Here is a 17,492-nt window from a genome sequence, read left to right on the forward strand (position 1 = left end):
GCTTACTTGACATGATTATTATAAAATGTTGGTAGACTCTGTTTGAATATCTTCACTTCCAGTTCCTTTTTCTAGTTTTAATATTGACTTTAAGTTTGTCTCAACTATGGAGGTCTGGTGGAGTAATTTATTTATTTATTTTATAAGTAAAAATCAGTAATATATTTATTATTTATTAGATAAGCCATCATTTTTTGTTTTGTTTTGGATAGGCTTCTGGGAAGTTCCACTTAGCTCTCCAATTCATGATTTATACACCATGGAGAAGTTCATTTTTTTTAGCTTTTGAAGCCCCATCTTCTTTTAAAATTGGATTGCAAAACTTACACATGCAGTCTTTATGGTATCTATTTTGATGGATATAAGGCATGATACATGGTAGTTGCAATTATTGCCCCATGGTAATCAACTATCACCTAGCAAAAATAAATCAAGTTTCTAGTTCCAATTTTCTGTGTCTAGCTTTCCATCACTTCACAAGAGAGAAAATTAAGTTTTGTCCTGTAACTATCCAAGGAAAGCTCAAGTCACATATGAATTTATAATTCAAAAGAACTAATCAATGTGAGCATTGGAGTCCCTTAAAATGATTATAAACTACAAAACTTATCACTCAGCAACAATGTGGATCCCATTTACCACTCCTTCTTTTCATTATAAACCGCAAGTATTTTTTTTTTCAAACTTTTACCTCCCCGAAATGGCAGCAACAATTACAGAGTTTTTGTATATGCATTTACATGTGTATTTGTAGGAATGAAGCACCATAGTTGCAGGAAAATCGTGCTTAAGCAGAACCAGTAGCCAAAAATTTCATCTTTTTCCATTTTTTTCCCCTTTTATAAGCAACCTATACAATCCATAAGTGTAAATCACGAGAGGTACATTTTAAAATCAAAGACCACAATGTAAAACAACTAAACTAGATACATCTATCAACCCCAAAATTACAAGCGATACGACCGATTGTTTTCGTTCAGAAACGAATCAGTTACAGAGAGAGACACAGAGAGATAGAGAGCGAGAGAGAGCGAGAGAGAGTGATGGAGCATAAAAGAAACTCACCGGCGAGAAGACGGCGACGAGACGACGGCGCGATGACGGTGGCGAGACGACGGCGAGAAGACTGCGCCGCTACCGAGAACCAAAACCCCCGTGTAGACAAACAGAGAGAGAGAGAGAGAGAGAGAGAGAGAGAGAGAGAGAGAGAGAGAGAGAGAGAGAAAGAGAGGGAAAATGTTTGAATCGTGGGAAAATTATGGGCGCGAGGGGTAAAGTGTAGAAACTCTATTAAGGCGACTTTTAAGTCGCCTTAATAATACAAAAAGTCGCCTTAACAAATTGATAATAACGGCGGACACTTGTTATGACAATATTGCTTTACAGGAATGGGTTTTTTCCGGCAATATTATTTCCGGCGAACAAAAATAGCCGGAAATAAGTGTTTTTTGCGGCTACTTTTATTATTGACACTAAAATTTTACCAAAGTTTAAAAATGGGCTTTTTGCGACCATAATTCTATCGCCGGAAATAAAAATAGCCGCAAATAGTCATTTTTCTTGTAGTGAGGCATGAGTAATGCTCTCTGATGTCTACTCTTATAGGCGCTTCTATCATACTCGCACTAGTATTTCTTGGGTCACCATGTAATCTGAAATCTCTATTTTCAAAAGAAGCTTAATACGACATCCAATGAATCCCAATGATTAATAGCTTCATACAATAACTGTGCTAACCTCAACAGACTCACATGCTTTAACTTTCAAACCTTCATTGTATGCTACACCTTGGTAACATATTAGCCGCTTCTCAAGTTAAACATCAATAAACATAACTTTCACGACCAAATGATAAATCTCCAACGGCAAGTATAGTCTCAGGATTTCAAGTCACCACTAATTCTTCAAGATCAGCACAAAGTTTGAACCCCCAACTATATCACAAAATATCACACTCTTGTTGTGTACTCTTATAATTTGCCAAAATGCATAAAATTATGTCCTCATAAATTAACACCATCGAGTACAAGCTAGCTCAACACTTACTAACAACAAAACTCTTACCATATTTTTGGTAGAAAATGCTCTCTACCAAAACCATGAATTATTACACATATTTCTCACTTGGCTCTTGCTGCATTAATCAAAATTAATATTCCGCAAAATACATCTATGATCATTAATAGACAACCATGACCAATCAACCTCAGCATCCCAAATTGAAAACAAGCAACATCATCTCAAAAATACACCCGTCTCATCTAAGATAAAGAACATACCCTAAAAGACTCAAACCCATCCTGACCAACCAATAAAATTGCCTATAAACTTCTACCCGACAATATATACTTAAAAGCTCACCACCTCAATTCCAAATATCATCTAATCTCATGGTGACTAAACTCAATACCAACCACCATTGAATTCACCAAAACATTACTGAAACATTCTTGGTAACTCGCCCACCTGCTTCTACTCCCATAAGCTCTAGTATTATCACAACTATTTCCTTCAATAGCACATCACAATTAAACCTCAAGGTAGGCCATGCTGCTCAAATCTCCAATCCACCAAAAACTATTGCACAACACTCCTATATCCTAATGCTTTATTACCTCATAAATCTGGTTATGTTATCCACCATTGATGCCTAAGCTTCAACTTCCAAGCCTTTATCATACACCACACATTGGTGACTGAACAATTTCTCTTTAAGTTAAATAACAATGTCCATAAATCTCCCAACTGGACGTTCAATCTCCAAATGAAAGTATAGCCTCAAAAAGTTAAATTCTTCTGTGACCTCAAGTCATAACTAATTCCGGAAGATGATCATAACCATTACTGCCAACCATCACTTCATTAAGTATCCTGCTTCAACTGTACACTTCGATCAACTTACCAAAACCTAATGCTAAGATCTCTTGAATTTAATACTATTGTATCGAATCCACTTCAACACCTACCAAAACCACTTCTTCCAAGCCAAAAATAAAAACGAAACAAGGACCTATACTCTCTGAAATCTATACACACTCAAAACTATTACGCGTCGATCTCATACATCCTTAGCCAAAACCAATACTCCTCCAAATATACAGGCGATCCCTTACTACCATTTCCATCATCTGGACCCATATCCTCAAAATTAACAAGAATCATTTCCTAAATCTATACCATCTATTATCCTTAAATTTGATATGGATCAAATCCTAAAACCTGCCACTATAACCTCGAGCTAATAACAATCATTTTTCGAACTAGATCAATATCTTCAATCCATAGGGAAATACACGAACTAGATCAATACCTTCAATCCTCAAAGAAATACTCTCCTTGAAAATTCCTATATCAATAAATCAACTCTGATCAACCCCATTTTAATGGTCACAGATTAATCAATCTCTAGAACAGATCAAGCTAGCATCCCAAGCTACAGAACTAAAAACTCAGATTTATATAAATGAGTAGTCTTGAAGTCTACAAATCTAAAACCTTAAACTATATAAGAATCACTTTTCGAAATCTACAAGATCAATGACCTTAGATCTAGAAACAATCGCCGTTTAAAGCTTGTAGATTCCAAAGCCCAAATGTTATCAAATTGCTTATTAGAGTCGGCAAGATATAAAACTTCTAATTTAATTAATCCCTCAAATACTTGTTGAACCTACCACCTTAAATCCCATAAACTTGTTTCATAAAATCTATAAGGCCTCAAACCTCAGACTGAATTCTTATAAATCTATCCTTGAAGTTCGTTGAACTTACAACCTCTGACTGTATAAACTCATCTCATAAATTCTATGAAATCTAGGACCTCAATTATCCTAAGTGATTTAAAGCTATTCCCCTCCTCAATTGTGACTTTACTTCCTATTCCAAAGAGATCGCCTAAACCATGTTGTTCCCTTCAAGCCTCGACATTATAAAATCAAACCAAATCGCTAAGAGTTTAGGCCTACTACAATAAATGTTCATGCCTATCAATGACATTCTCTATCGTACCATCTTCCTTCCATAATGTAACCCTTAACCCTACCTTTCGACTCAAAACAAAACAAAACAAAATAAAATAATTTCAAATTAAAGCTTTAAAATTTTTTGGTACTGCACCTACAAGATATGTGATTTTACCCAGAGCTAAACCGTTCTGATACCACCTATGGCGCCCCCAACTCCCAAGTGTGAAAAAGGCAGAATTGTGACACCCAGATGATGACAACATGGGTCATACACTCCAAACACTAGTGCTAAGTGTGTGTATATGCAAAAAGTGTACAATAATAATTGCAGTGGATAAATAAAAAAAATAACAAACTAAGTACTAGAATTTTAAAAACAGAACCACGACAGCAAAAGATCCTTCAAAAAGGTTATACAATTATCAAACAAAATAAAGTAAAAATCAAACTAAATAACCAAAAGTGGGAATCAAATCATGAGACACAAACAACGACAACATGTCACTCCTCCGGCGGAGCCGATCCCTCAAGCTCAACGTCATCCTCTACTTCAAAATCTATGATTCCATAAAATGAAACCGTAGGGTAGGAATACCACGATGAGATTATGAATCTCAGTAAGCAATCCACCAAACAACCCAAGAGATAAAAACATATTAATGCAACCAACATATATGTGTGCACATGATGAAACATGCATGAGACCAAAACCATAATTTTTCTGAAAATGACCATTTTTTCAATGGATGCCAAAAATTCCATTTGGCCCAAAACAAGTCCACTAAATAACAACCTTCATTTTTCAAAAAATGGCCCAATTATAAATCCACCACTTTCCAAGAAAATGGCCCACAAATATCCATTTAATTATGAATGTACCACGACCTCCCCTAGGGACCATCCGCACATCCTAGCTCCCTCTGTCACGTCATAGATAATGACTGTGCGTGTGACTTCACAACGAGCTTTGCCCAGCGCGTTTGTGACCATACATCCTCTAGCCCCTGCCAGCGGAGGGGCTACGGAGTCGACATGAAAGCATTATCATCTCGTTTGATCCCGCTACTGTCCAATGACAACCCAGGGATCACTCAGTTTTATCCACTCCTAAGTGACTAGAGGATCTCCACCGAGATAATTCCCTATCTTGGCTTGGGGTCGTGATACGGAATGAAAATATGGAAGATCAAGGGTGATGCTAAAAGAGGTGGAGCAGTGTTTTCAAGTGTTGGCCATGGATTTCAAAACTAAAAAAATGAAGGGGAGGCTACAAGGGCTGCTAGCTAGCCATGGAGGGTTGAGAGAGGCGCAATGAAGTTGGTGGTGGTTCCTAAATGCCTTAGGTGGCAGAATCAGGCTGTGGTGTGCAATCTGTGTGAGAGAGAAAGAGAATGACTCTGTGAGGGGCAGATTGGGAAAGGTGGTGGTTGGGTTAGGTGGCTTGGGGATAACCGGTGAAGGGGTGAGTGGTTGGTGGCCTAGGGTTGCACCACGGTGGCATTGGGGTGGAAGAAAACGTGGCCTTGGTGTGAGCGGGGGGAGAAGGTGGCTGCAAGGTGGAGGTTGAGCTTAATGGTGGAGTTTCACTAGGTGGTGGTGCTGAGGTGGGCAGAGACAACTAGTGGTGCACGACAGTGTTGGGCTAGGGTGAGCTGGACACACGAAGGGGAAAGAGAGAGGGAGGTCGCATGGGCTGAAAAGGGAGGGAAGAGCGAGAGAGAAAAAAAAAAAAAAAAAGAGGAATAAAGGAAAAAGAAAGAAGGAAATGAAATTAGATCCAGACCCTTCATCTAGGGGTCTTAAAACTAATCCAATGGAGATAATTAAAACAATTTTTTAACTTAAAAACATAGCAACTAAGTAAAATAAAATAGTAAAATCCAACATTAAAAATAATTTGAAATTAAGAGCCAATAAATAATAGATAGTAATTGATAACAAGAAAAAGCACACCAAAATAAATTACATAACTTAAACAGTAAAAACAATAAAATACTATAATAATAATAATAATAATTAATTTAAAATAAAGGAATCAAAAAAATAATTAGTAAGATAATTAATCAAAAACACAAGAAAATGAAAGATGTCACATATGTCAAAACACATCAGCATGTCACATATGTGTTTTGACATATGTCACATATGTCAAAACACATCTGCATGTAGACCTTTGTGAGTAAGATTTCCGTGCAGACTTTTGACTTCTTGGTATGAAAACATGTAAGACTTGGATATAAAAGTAGCTTGAATAAAAAATAATGTTTTTGGTGAGGTGAATACAAAAATTAAGTAGTTGGATGCATGGTCAAGCACTTAATTGAGGGATGAAAAATGACACATTAATTCATTAACAGGAATAGACTAAAAATCGAATTCACTCGTATCCAAGAATTCCAACAAAAAGAGTTGAGATAATGTCAAGAAAAATATCTCAAATGTCAAGATATTGTAAGCTTGAGAGTTTTTTTTTTTTTTCTTTTATTTATATGTACTTTTATTTTTCAGTAATTTGGAATTTCTACCTAATAATTTTTATTTCTAAACCATTTTACAGGGATTCTTTATTTAATATTTTTAATACGATTAAGCCATGAATCGACACGGTAGCAAGAACAGATTTTTAGATACACAAGCCATTTGTATATAACTTTGTCGTTCACAGGAAAGGCTAATTTGGCTTGCATTAATCTAAATATTTAAGACTGCAGACCAAACAAACTTCTAACTTATTATGGTAATGACAATGTTCATTTTTATAGATAGTTATAAGAGTTTTTTTACGGACCAAACTTGCATTAAGGATGTTTTAATGTACGTTTGGCAACTTAAGCATTCTCAAAATTGAGAAAAAAAAAAAGAAGAAAAAAGTACCTAGCTTCAAATATTTTCAGATACTTCATTCACAAATATCTCTCAAATGTAATATTTTTTAATTTCAAAATTTTAAACTTTTTACTTAATCATTACAACTTTTTTAAACTCTCAAACAAAAATAAAAAATAATAAAATTTTTTAAATTTCAAAACAAAAATAATATTCAAACAATTTTTTAACTTTATAATATTTTTATTCAATCTTTTCCCACTCATAAATATAATATTATAATATTTTACAATTTCTCAAAACCCAATAAAACATTTTAACTCAAATTATTTCACCACTATTCATAAATATATTAACATATTATAAGTATCTAAATGGAGGCGTAGAACAAAAGAATATTGAATGGTAATTAAGGATTTGATCATTGTTCATTCCAAGAATGTTAAACAATTCCAACTTTTCTTAACCATATCCGGACATGGTATATGAATTTTATTATCGGGTGAGTCAGATGGGGTTAGTAGATGAGGCATTTACATTCACTGCACGGGGGTAACTATTACTCTCTCAACTGACAAAATCGTTGAGATTCTTCACATCTCTTCTGAGCTTGGTGCATATCCTGCCTTGCTGCTAGTTTAGCAAAACGATGGTACTGAGGACCTCGTGGAGCAAATTGTTCCAGAGGACAAGATTTTTGACGAGGAGGCATGTCGGTTAATAGTTGAAGATATAGCTCTTCCGTATCATGGCAGCGAGGCCATCAGGCAAGTTGACTACACAGCTTTCTTTCGAATGTTGGTGCTGGTTGTCACAAATAACATTGACCCGAGGAAGCATAAGATGGACTTCGACATCGATCGGGCTATATTTCCTATCTCGAATCCGAGCCGAGTCCCTGTACTCAACTGAAAGTAGTCTGCCATATGCCCCGATGATCTCTAGACTACTTCTTTCAGTGGGAGGGGAGGTGACTGTTGAAATCAACCCAAGTGTGAGTGTGAAATGAGTTTGGGTTTGCAGCCACCAACTCATGCTCACCCACCACCACCCACCACCACCTACCATTGTTAGGCACCCACCCTCTTCAAATTCTCAGAAGATGTATGCCATCGTAGAGGTTTGCTCTCCTATAAATAGGAGAGCTTAAGTGTGCAGAAAAATTTATCCTCACTGCGATGAGAGATCAAGGGCAGTGGGAGAAGAGAAAGAAAGAGGGACGTGAGGGAGAGATGAGAATTTGTAGATTTTTGTAAATCTTGTACAAATTCTATAAAAGAGGCTCCAGTGGACGTAGGCAATTTGCTGAACCACTTTAAAATTGTTTTGTGTGATTTTCGGACAAGCTAGAGGCACAACAAATGGTATCAGAGCTCTGGTTCGAGCTGTCCAAAAATTCAAGTTACTCAAAATCAATTTTTGATAACTCCAGGGTGTTCTTCACATTGAGACGAATCCGTTGCCGCAAACGGAATCAAAAATGAAGGTCGAAGGAGCCCACACGCGCCCCTAGAAGGTCAGCGCGTGCATTTGCTGTAATGCACGTGCCCCCATGCGCACTGGAGGTTGAAGACTAGTGATCCACACGCTCCCACGCGCCCTCACGCGCTCCAGAGGAAGAAGATGCATGACGGACAAGCGCCCACGGGCCTCCACGCGCCCTACAGAGGTTCAGCGCGTGAACGACACGCGCCTCACGCGCTCTCCACGCGCACACAGCTACTGAAGCGCGTGATGTCCACGCGCCAACGCGCCCCCAGACTCCCTACCCCGAGCGCGTGCATCCCACGTGCCGGATAGATTTGAACCGTTCATTTTTCAGATCTTTTTTGGGCTAGATCTAAGCCATTCGGAGTCCGATTTCAACGATCAAATAGTACTTTCCAACTATTTGGATCATTCCGGACTCATCCGAACGGTTAGAATGTTGAGATTCGCCATCGGTACATTCAATCTGAACCGTCCACGTGTTGCAGATCATTTTGGGTTAGATCCACGCCAGTTGGAGTTCCATTACGATGATCAAATAGTGCTGACAAACTATTTGGATCATTCCGGACTCATCGGTATGGTGGGAATGTTGAGATTCACCATCGGTATTTTCAATATGAACCATTCATAGTTGCAGATCAGTTGTGGGCTTGATCGTAGCTAGTCAGAGTCATGATGAACTCATTTGTTTTGGGCTTGATCGCAGCCGGTTGGAGTCATGATGGACTCATGTGTTTAGGGCTTGATCACAGCCAGTTGGAGTCGTGCCAGACTCATTCGTTTTGGGGCTTAATGTCAACCAGCTGGAGTCCAATGTTGCCAGACTCAGTTCGTTTGGGCTTGATTTAAGCCAGTCGGGATCGTGAAGTTTAAGGAGCAAACTTCTGATCATTGGACGATGCTGATTAACTTGTTATATCAGCAGATTTTAGCAGTAAGACAACTCATGAAGCATAATGTTATTAAGAGGAGAACCGTATCGGACCTCATTGTGGCTTTCTTTGAAAAGCCTGTTGGAAATAACAAAATGTTGATGAAGAAATTGTTCAACTTCAGAAAAGACAGAAGGTACTATTGTTGCCCAATAGCATTTGACGTTGTGGTCAAAAGGTTGGGAGGTCATGAGAATGGCTATGAGTAATTCTGCAAAGAAGTCGAAGTTGAAGTTTCTCAATGTAAGAGATCTTATCCTAGATGAGGAGGTGCGCAGAAGAGATTCTGGCAAGATCTCGAGTTGTTGGTCCTAAATGTTGATAGTAAGGACAGAGGCAAGTCAAGATCTGGACAACAGATGACTCGCTAGAAATTGTGGCAAGACAGGCCACAAGAGACTGCTAAAATCAGGAGAAAGTTATGAATGATGTTGTGAATATGGTGACTGAAGAAATACATTTCTTGCAGTGCACAATGCTGTTAAAGACAGCTTGAAGACAACAGTCATTCAGTAGTATTTTCTCAAAAAGATATGGAAGGTCACGAATGATTCATTGCTCTTGGCTTGTGGTAATAGTCGTGTGAATTAGATAAGGACATCACCCTAGTCCACGACATGAAGCAAAGGTGTGAGGGATGAGAACAAAACGTCAGATGTTCCATGGATATCTACACCTAAAATTGATGATCACATGGCTGCCAAGACGATTAGACTTCCATGGTGGTTACTACCTTAAACTATATCCTGCTTAATGAAGGTAGTGAACTACGGTATGAAGAAAAATCTTGCAAGAAGGAAGATTATGCAAGTCGGAGACTGCACACAAGATGGGCATATGCGACTGAAGACAGCAGAGGATGATGAGTCAGTCAAGTCAGAGATGGAGACCTCAGCAACAGGTTCTCTGATATGTGTCAAGGTCCGTGCAAGACCATTGATTCCTAGTGTAGTAGGAGATGTGTTGCCCTGTATGTATGTGTTGATTAAGGGCACTGTACGTGATGAACTAAAGTTCTGCATCACTTTAGTTAGTCTTCTAAGATGAAGACATGAGCTGTAAAATTGTATAGATGATAAGGGATCATGCTAGAGATAGAGGCTAGCATGTTGAGAATCAGTCTCCAAGTTGGAGATTGGTGTGATTGTAGGATTATGGAGCCTGGTTTGAAAGCTGTAAAGGCACCAGGTAGATTGTTCGCTCAGTTGTGGCTCGAGTGAAACTCAGTTTGCTCAAGGTGTACATGAGTGCGGACTCATGGACTCGAGTGAAAGAAGAATCCTAGAGAGTTGAGATTGTGCAGTGAAGCACTTGTAAATCTCCTCTGAAGAAAATCCCTTGCAAGCTCCATGGATGTAGACGATGCTAATGCATTTGAAGATGCATTTGGAGAAGCATTTGGACATCCATTTAAAGACGTACCTGCAGATGCATTGGAGCGTATTCAATAGCAGAAGTCTCTCATGTCAAAGAAAGAGGTACATTCATTTGAAAAATGAATCAGTTTGTAAGCATCCTGATATGGCACACTTGAGTGGAGGGGGTGATTGTTGAAATCAACCCAAGTGTGAGTGTGAAATGAGTTTGGGTTTGCATCCACCAACTTATGCTCACCCACCACCACCCACCACCACCTACCATTGTTAGGCACCCACCCTCTTCAAATTCTCAGAAGATGTATGCCATCGTAGAGGTTTGCTCTCCTATAAATAGGAGAGCTTAAGTGTGCAAAAACATTTATCCTCGCTGCGGTGAGAGATCAAGGGCAGTGGGAGAAGAGAAAGAAAGAGGGACGTAAGGGAGAGATGAGAATTTGTAGATTTTTGTAAATCTTGTACAAATTCTATAAAAAATGCTCCAGTGGACGTAGGCAATTTGTTGAACCACTTTAAAATTGTTTTGTGTTATTTTCGAACAGGCTAGAGGCACAACAGTGACTCCAGCTAAGCAACTGCATTCACCAATCAGCCCGCTAAATATCGTCACCACGGGCCAAAGCACGGGCCGCCTTCTTAGACCATAACTTGGTGAGGGTGTGAGTACTCCAGCCTCGGGGAGACCTACTACATCGACCATAGTAGCTGCAGGTAGAGATAACATCCCTAAGATTTTCCACCGAGACATTTATTGATATTGTGCACTCAGAGATGCGTGCGGCATGAATTGCAGATATTGTGCTTGGTGAGTTGCGAATCAACCTAGTCAGTAATATGGGGAGGAGCATGATGCCTCTCATGGGCCGACCGTCCTAGCTAGATGGATGGTCGTTGGTTCAGGGGATTGTTAAGAATCTGGCCTTGTGAATTAACTAGACAACCTTTTTTTTTTGTTACTTATTATATATTTTAATACGTTTCTAAATCTAGTTACTGGTTTTAATGCATGAGTATGTAAAAATGTTTATACATCTATATTTTTTTTGGATGAAAGTAAAACGCTGTCAGTTCAAACGTTATTTCTTAGTTCGAACTATTTGTTTTCCTTCCAAATTCAATATTCTTGTTCAAATAAAATGAATTACGTTCAGTTTGAACAACCTAATTTAGGTTCAAACAAAGTTCAATACTTCGCAGCCTAAATGTATATTATTTTCCTGCCAAAATCTCCATCCCAACTACTACTGTACATTCAAATAAAAAAAATATGTCCATTCTAGGGGTATATTATCAGTTCGAACAGTAAATCTGTTTGAGGATGATATATTTTCATCCCAAACGAGTCTGTTCAAACTTAACATTTCTTGTTCGAACAATTAGCCAATTGTTGGGACTTTTTAGGATGAAACATCAATTTCGTCCCAAAACTTACTTTTTGAGACAAAACAAATTTTGTCCCAAAAGATTAACTTTCTTATAGTACTGATGGATATATATTAGTCAAATTAGACCTGGCTTGAGTTTAATTCCTATCCAATTGATGAAATCAATAGTTGTCATGTTTTTTTCGTGCGTTATGTCTAATTAGTCTCCTGCTGTACGCCTTCCTTGTCTTTTCTATAATAAGGCTTCATTACCAATAGATGTACTCAGCTGAAATGTGTTAACTTTGAATTGACTATAACATGCGGCATTTATGCTAAATAACATTTCTCCTGTTCTAGCCAAAGATGATAAGGGAAATAAAATGAGAATTTCATGAAATTAAAATCAGATATAAGTTAGTTAACCTGCAAGACATGGAAATGTAAAAGAAGAAATTGTAAAATAATTAAATTATTGAGTCTGGTTTAACAATAAAACTAATATCTTACCACATCAAAAGCATACTGAATGCTAAAATATGAATTAAAAATCACAAATAAAATATAAAACAAACAGTACATGATATTATAGGTTCGTAGCTAGTTTAATTAATTAGTAAATGTTGTGGAAACACTAAAGCAACCACACCCACACACAATGATATCAAGACAGACATTGAAATAAATGTGAAAATACAGGAATCAAGCACACACACATGACACATAGTATTTAACGTATTTGACAACGTGCCTACGTCCCTAGAGTGACAAGAAATTTTATTTGGAGAAGATTACAATTACATCCTAAGTTACAAGAGCAACTGTGGTGCCCTCGACCCCCACGTGAGACCTGGTGGAAGTCATGACGAGTGCTTAGAATGTGTGCAACATGCAATTAAGTGTGCATTAATAATAATTGCAGCGGGAAAATAAAGCGTGGCCAACTAAGTACCATAAATTTAAAACAGTACAGTGAAATAAAAATCCTCGAAAAGGTTATACAGTCATTCAAAAAAATAAATAAAAGGAAAATACATAGCATAACGGGAAGCAAATCCCACAATCAACAATCAACTCTAGCAAGTCAGCACTCATTCGGCAAAGTCGGTCCCTCAGGCTCAACATCTTCCTCTACGCCAAAGTCTGTGGTTCTATAATACGAAACCATAGGGTAGGAATACCGTAGTGAGATTATGAAATCTCATAAATTAAGCAACGAAACAACATCCAAGAGATTAAAACATATTCAATACAACCATGTCCACAGCCACACGGTAAGTCATGCAAGAACAATTCTATCATTTTCTCCGAAAATCATACATTTATCCACACATGCCAAAAAAACTCATTTGATCCAAAAGATATCCATTTATTACAATCCACCATTTTCTCAGAAAATGACCCAAACATATCCATTTATTATAATCCACCATTTTCTCAGAAAATGGCCCAAACATATCCATTTATTATGCATGCACCATAGCCTCCCCTAGGAAGCATTCGCATACCTTGTCTCCCTTTGTCACACCACGGGTAACGACCGTGCATGTGACTTCGTAACGAGCGATGGGCTCTGTGCCCAGCGCATTCGTGATCAAGCATCCTCTAGCCCTTGCCAGCAAAGAGGTCACAGAGTCGGCACGAGAGTATTACCATCTCGTTCGATTCTGATATAGTCCAATGGACAACCTAGGGGACGTCGCTCGGTTTTATACACTTCTGAGTAACCAACGAAACTCTACCGAGATAATGCCCCATTATGAGTGCGCGAAAGTGCACTCTAAGTACTTTATTATTGGGTTAAAATGCTAAAATGTGAATAGAAATAATGATATATAATTTATATTATTGAATTTAATATCTATTCACACTGAGATAGGGAATTTGGAACACAGAATTCAAGACTCGGTTACTTCTTGCATGATAGGGCATCTCATAAAACAGAAAAATAAATAAAATAAAAATAAAATGAGGAGGAAGGGAGAGCGCCATTGTTGGAGCACAAGAAACGAGAGAGGATATAAACTTCCATGACCACCGTTTGCATTGTGCAGCTCTTGAGATTTTTGTTGTCTATTATATTTATGGGTAACTAAACTCTCAAGTAGGATTAGGGATGAACTTGCACATTAGATAGTATTTTTAATTTATGTATTTAATTTTCAATTACTAAAACTCTTTTGTTTTATCATTCTCAATTCATTGTTGATGTTTTTTCTCTGACTAATCGTAGAATTTATTGTATTTATGGATTCGGTCATGCTTTTCTATTGAATGGATTAGTTCTTTGATTATGTTTGGATCAATTATTTATCTATACCGATTTAGTTCTTTTCTGCAATATCACTCACTGAGTATATTGTCGTCGTTAGATTTTCTCAATAGGGATAATAATTTACGTATTTTAAAAGTGGTGAATGATTTTTCAAAAGGTTACATTTGGCTTAATTTTGATTTATAAATCCATACCTTCCGATTGGAAATTTCAGGGATTGAGTTCCCAATTGAGTTAATTAATGAATTAAGAATAATTCAAATGCCAGATTTGTACAAGGAATTCCCAACGCTTTACTGTTCATCAAATTTGATTACTTCTTACGTTAGTCACTTTGCTTTACTTCAATTTGTATAAAATTAATCTTTATTTTTCATTAATCATTTAATATTTTTCTTTAGTTTCTTTGTTCCTTCTGCTATTCTTTTAGTTTGTCTCCCTATGGAATCGACATATCAAAGTTGTGCTACAACCACTGCATTATTCTTTGGGTGTAATCAAATTTTGGCGCCGTTGCTGGGGAGACGGTAGAAGAATTGTTAGATAGTTTTTTTCTTTTCAGTAGTTTGTAAATGCGGTAACTTCGTTTCCTCTTTTAGTTTGCTACATCTTTATTTCATTTTCTTTTTATTTTTGTAGTTTTTCTTTTTTAGTGTTGCGTTTTTCTCTACCTTGCATGCATAGGTATAGAGACGCAGTTTGCTTGTAGACTTGTGTTAGAGTCAAAGTCAGAGTCTAATTTTTCTAATCATTTGTTTGATAATTCTTCTAATTATGAGGAAATAAGTGAACATAGAGATCAATCCACTAGGATGCTTCAAGATTACCTCCACCCTACACGCAAAGCCAAACCATCATACATCATGTTTCTAGCTAATACTCGCCAACTGGATTTTAAAACATGGATGATACAGTTACTCCCTACTTTTCATGATTTGGAAAATGAAAATCCATATGTGCACATTTGGGAGTTTGAGGAAGTAGTTGCGACTTTTCTTAGTTAAAATGCAATTGATGATGTTATGAGACTTAAGTTCTTTCCTTTCTTTTTAAAGGATAGAGTTAAGAGTTAGTTATACTCGCTGAGACCATGATCTATTGGGTTATGGAATGAAATAACTCAGGTCTTCTTTAATAAATATTTTCTCCAACATAAGACCAATGCTTTGAAAAGGTAAATCTCCACTTTTGCACAAAAGAATAGTGAGACTCTATATCAGTATTGGGAGAGATTTAAGGAGTTGTCGAGTATATGCTCACCATGGGTATGAGACTTGGTGCTAATTGAGCTATTTTTATGAGGGACTTACACCTAGAGAGCGTCAATTTGTGGAGATGATGTGTAATGGTGAGTTCTTACAGAAATATCCTAATGAGACCATAGAATACCTCAATGAGCTTGCTGAAAGGGCTCACATTTGGACTAGATCTAGTGCTACTGAAAGCACAAATAGGTCACGACTTGCACGAAACCTAAATGGTGGTGGAATTTACCATCTCAGGAAAGAGGATAACCTAAAGGCTAAGGTTAAGATGCTCACTAGAGAGCTAGAGGTGTCAAAGACTAAGGACTTAAAGCCAACACGCATGCCTAATCATGTAGAGCCTTTTGGACAATATTTTGTGTGTGGTGGGGTAGATCACCTCTTTAAAGAGTATCCCACATTTGCTGAGTTGAAATGGATGTATAAGGAACAATGTAATGCCTTATGTATGTACAAGAAGCCTTTAACACCTTTCTCTGATACCTATAATCCGGGGTGGCACAATCACCCCAATTTTAGCTGGAACTCTAAAAACCAATCACCTACACAACCTCCAAGATCATATCCTGTACTATATCATGTATCTTCATATTCTAGAAGTCCTTTAGAAGACACTTTGCATGCTTTCATTGAGGCACATGGTAAGACTAATCAAAATTTTGAATCTTTGATTACGCAGGTTGTTGAAGAAAACAAGGAGATAAAGAACCAAGTGTCCAAATTGATGAGCTCCTTGAGTGTGAATGAGAGAGGTAAGTTCCCTTCTCACGCTCAATCTGGACCCCATGGTTAACACATGGCACAAGAGAATTTGAAGGATGTGAATGCCATTGTGACACGAAGTGGTAAGTCATCACACACTCCAACAATGTATAAATCAGAGGATGTGGAAAAGAATCAAGTTAGTAGTGATCTTGAGCTGCCCAAGGAACCTGACGTGACAACGAGTCCTGTTAAGGTATCATTCCCTCAAGTTTTAAAGTCAAGCAGGCAGACTCTGGATCCTAACAATAAAATCTTAGAGAATCTAAGATAGGTGAAAATCAATCTTCCCCTTTTGCATGTGATTAAACAAGTTCCTACTATGCAAAAGTTCTCAAGGATTTGTGTACAATTAAGAGGTAGCAACATGTGAAGAAGACAACGTTCCTGACAAAGCAAGTTAGTGTTCTAATTGAGCAGCGAATTCCACTCAAGTACAAAGATCCTGGTTGTACAACCATTGCATGCAGTATTTGAAATTATGAGTTTGGGCAAGCTTTGCTAGATTTAGGAGCTAGCATGAATCTAGTGCCATATTCTATTTATTTGCAATTGGGTTTAGGAAAAATCAAACCAACCAATGTAGTATTGCAATTGGCTAACCGTTCAGTCAAAGTACCCTGAGGTGTGGTAAAGGATGTTCTAATTCAAATTGACAAATTTTATTATCCTATTAATTTCCTAATCCTTTACACTAGCTCTGTTGTTGATACTACTTCCAAAATTCCTTTGATTTTAGGTAGGCCTTTCCTTGCCACTGCTAATGCTCTTATTAATTACAGGAATGGGCTCATTAAGATGTCTTTTGGACATATGACTCTCGAGGTGAATACCTTCCATATTGCAAAACAACCAGAAGATGATTACGAGAGCCACCAGACATACATGATTGACTCACTCATAGATAGGGGAGTTTCTAGAACTCATGATTTCGATCCTCTTGAGTATTTTTTTTTTTTGTTAATTCTAAGTTTGATTCTATCAATGATCCATCTGATGTAGTTTATATTTGTGCTATTTTTTATAGAACTCAGGATTATGGCACTCGGGAATGAAAACCAAAATTTAAGGAGTTGCTTGAGAAAGGTGAAAAACAAAATTGCTTCAAGTGTGGAAGCACCCAAAGTTGAATTGAAGCCTCTGCCTAAGGGTTTAAAGCATACTCTCCTTGGTCTAGGTAATACTTTTCCTATTATTATCTCATCTGAATTGTCTGAGTCTCAAAGTGAGAAATTA

Source organism: Carya illinoinensis, chromosome 5 (genome assembly GCF_018687715.1).
Source record: "Carya illinoinensis cultivar Pawnee chromosome 5, C.illinoinensisPawnee_v1, whole genome shotgun sequence".
Lineage (NCBI taxonomy): Eukaryota > Viridiplantae > Streptophyta > Magnoliopsida > Fagales > Juglandaceae > Carya > Carya illinoinensis.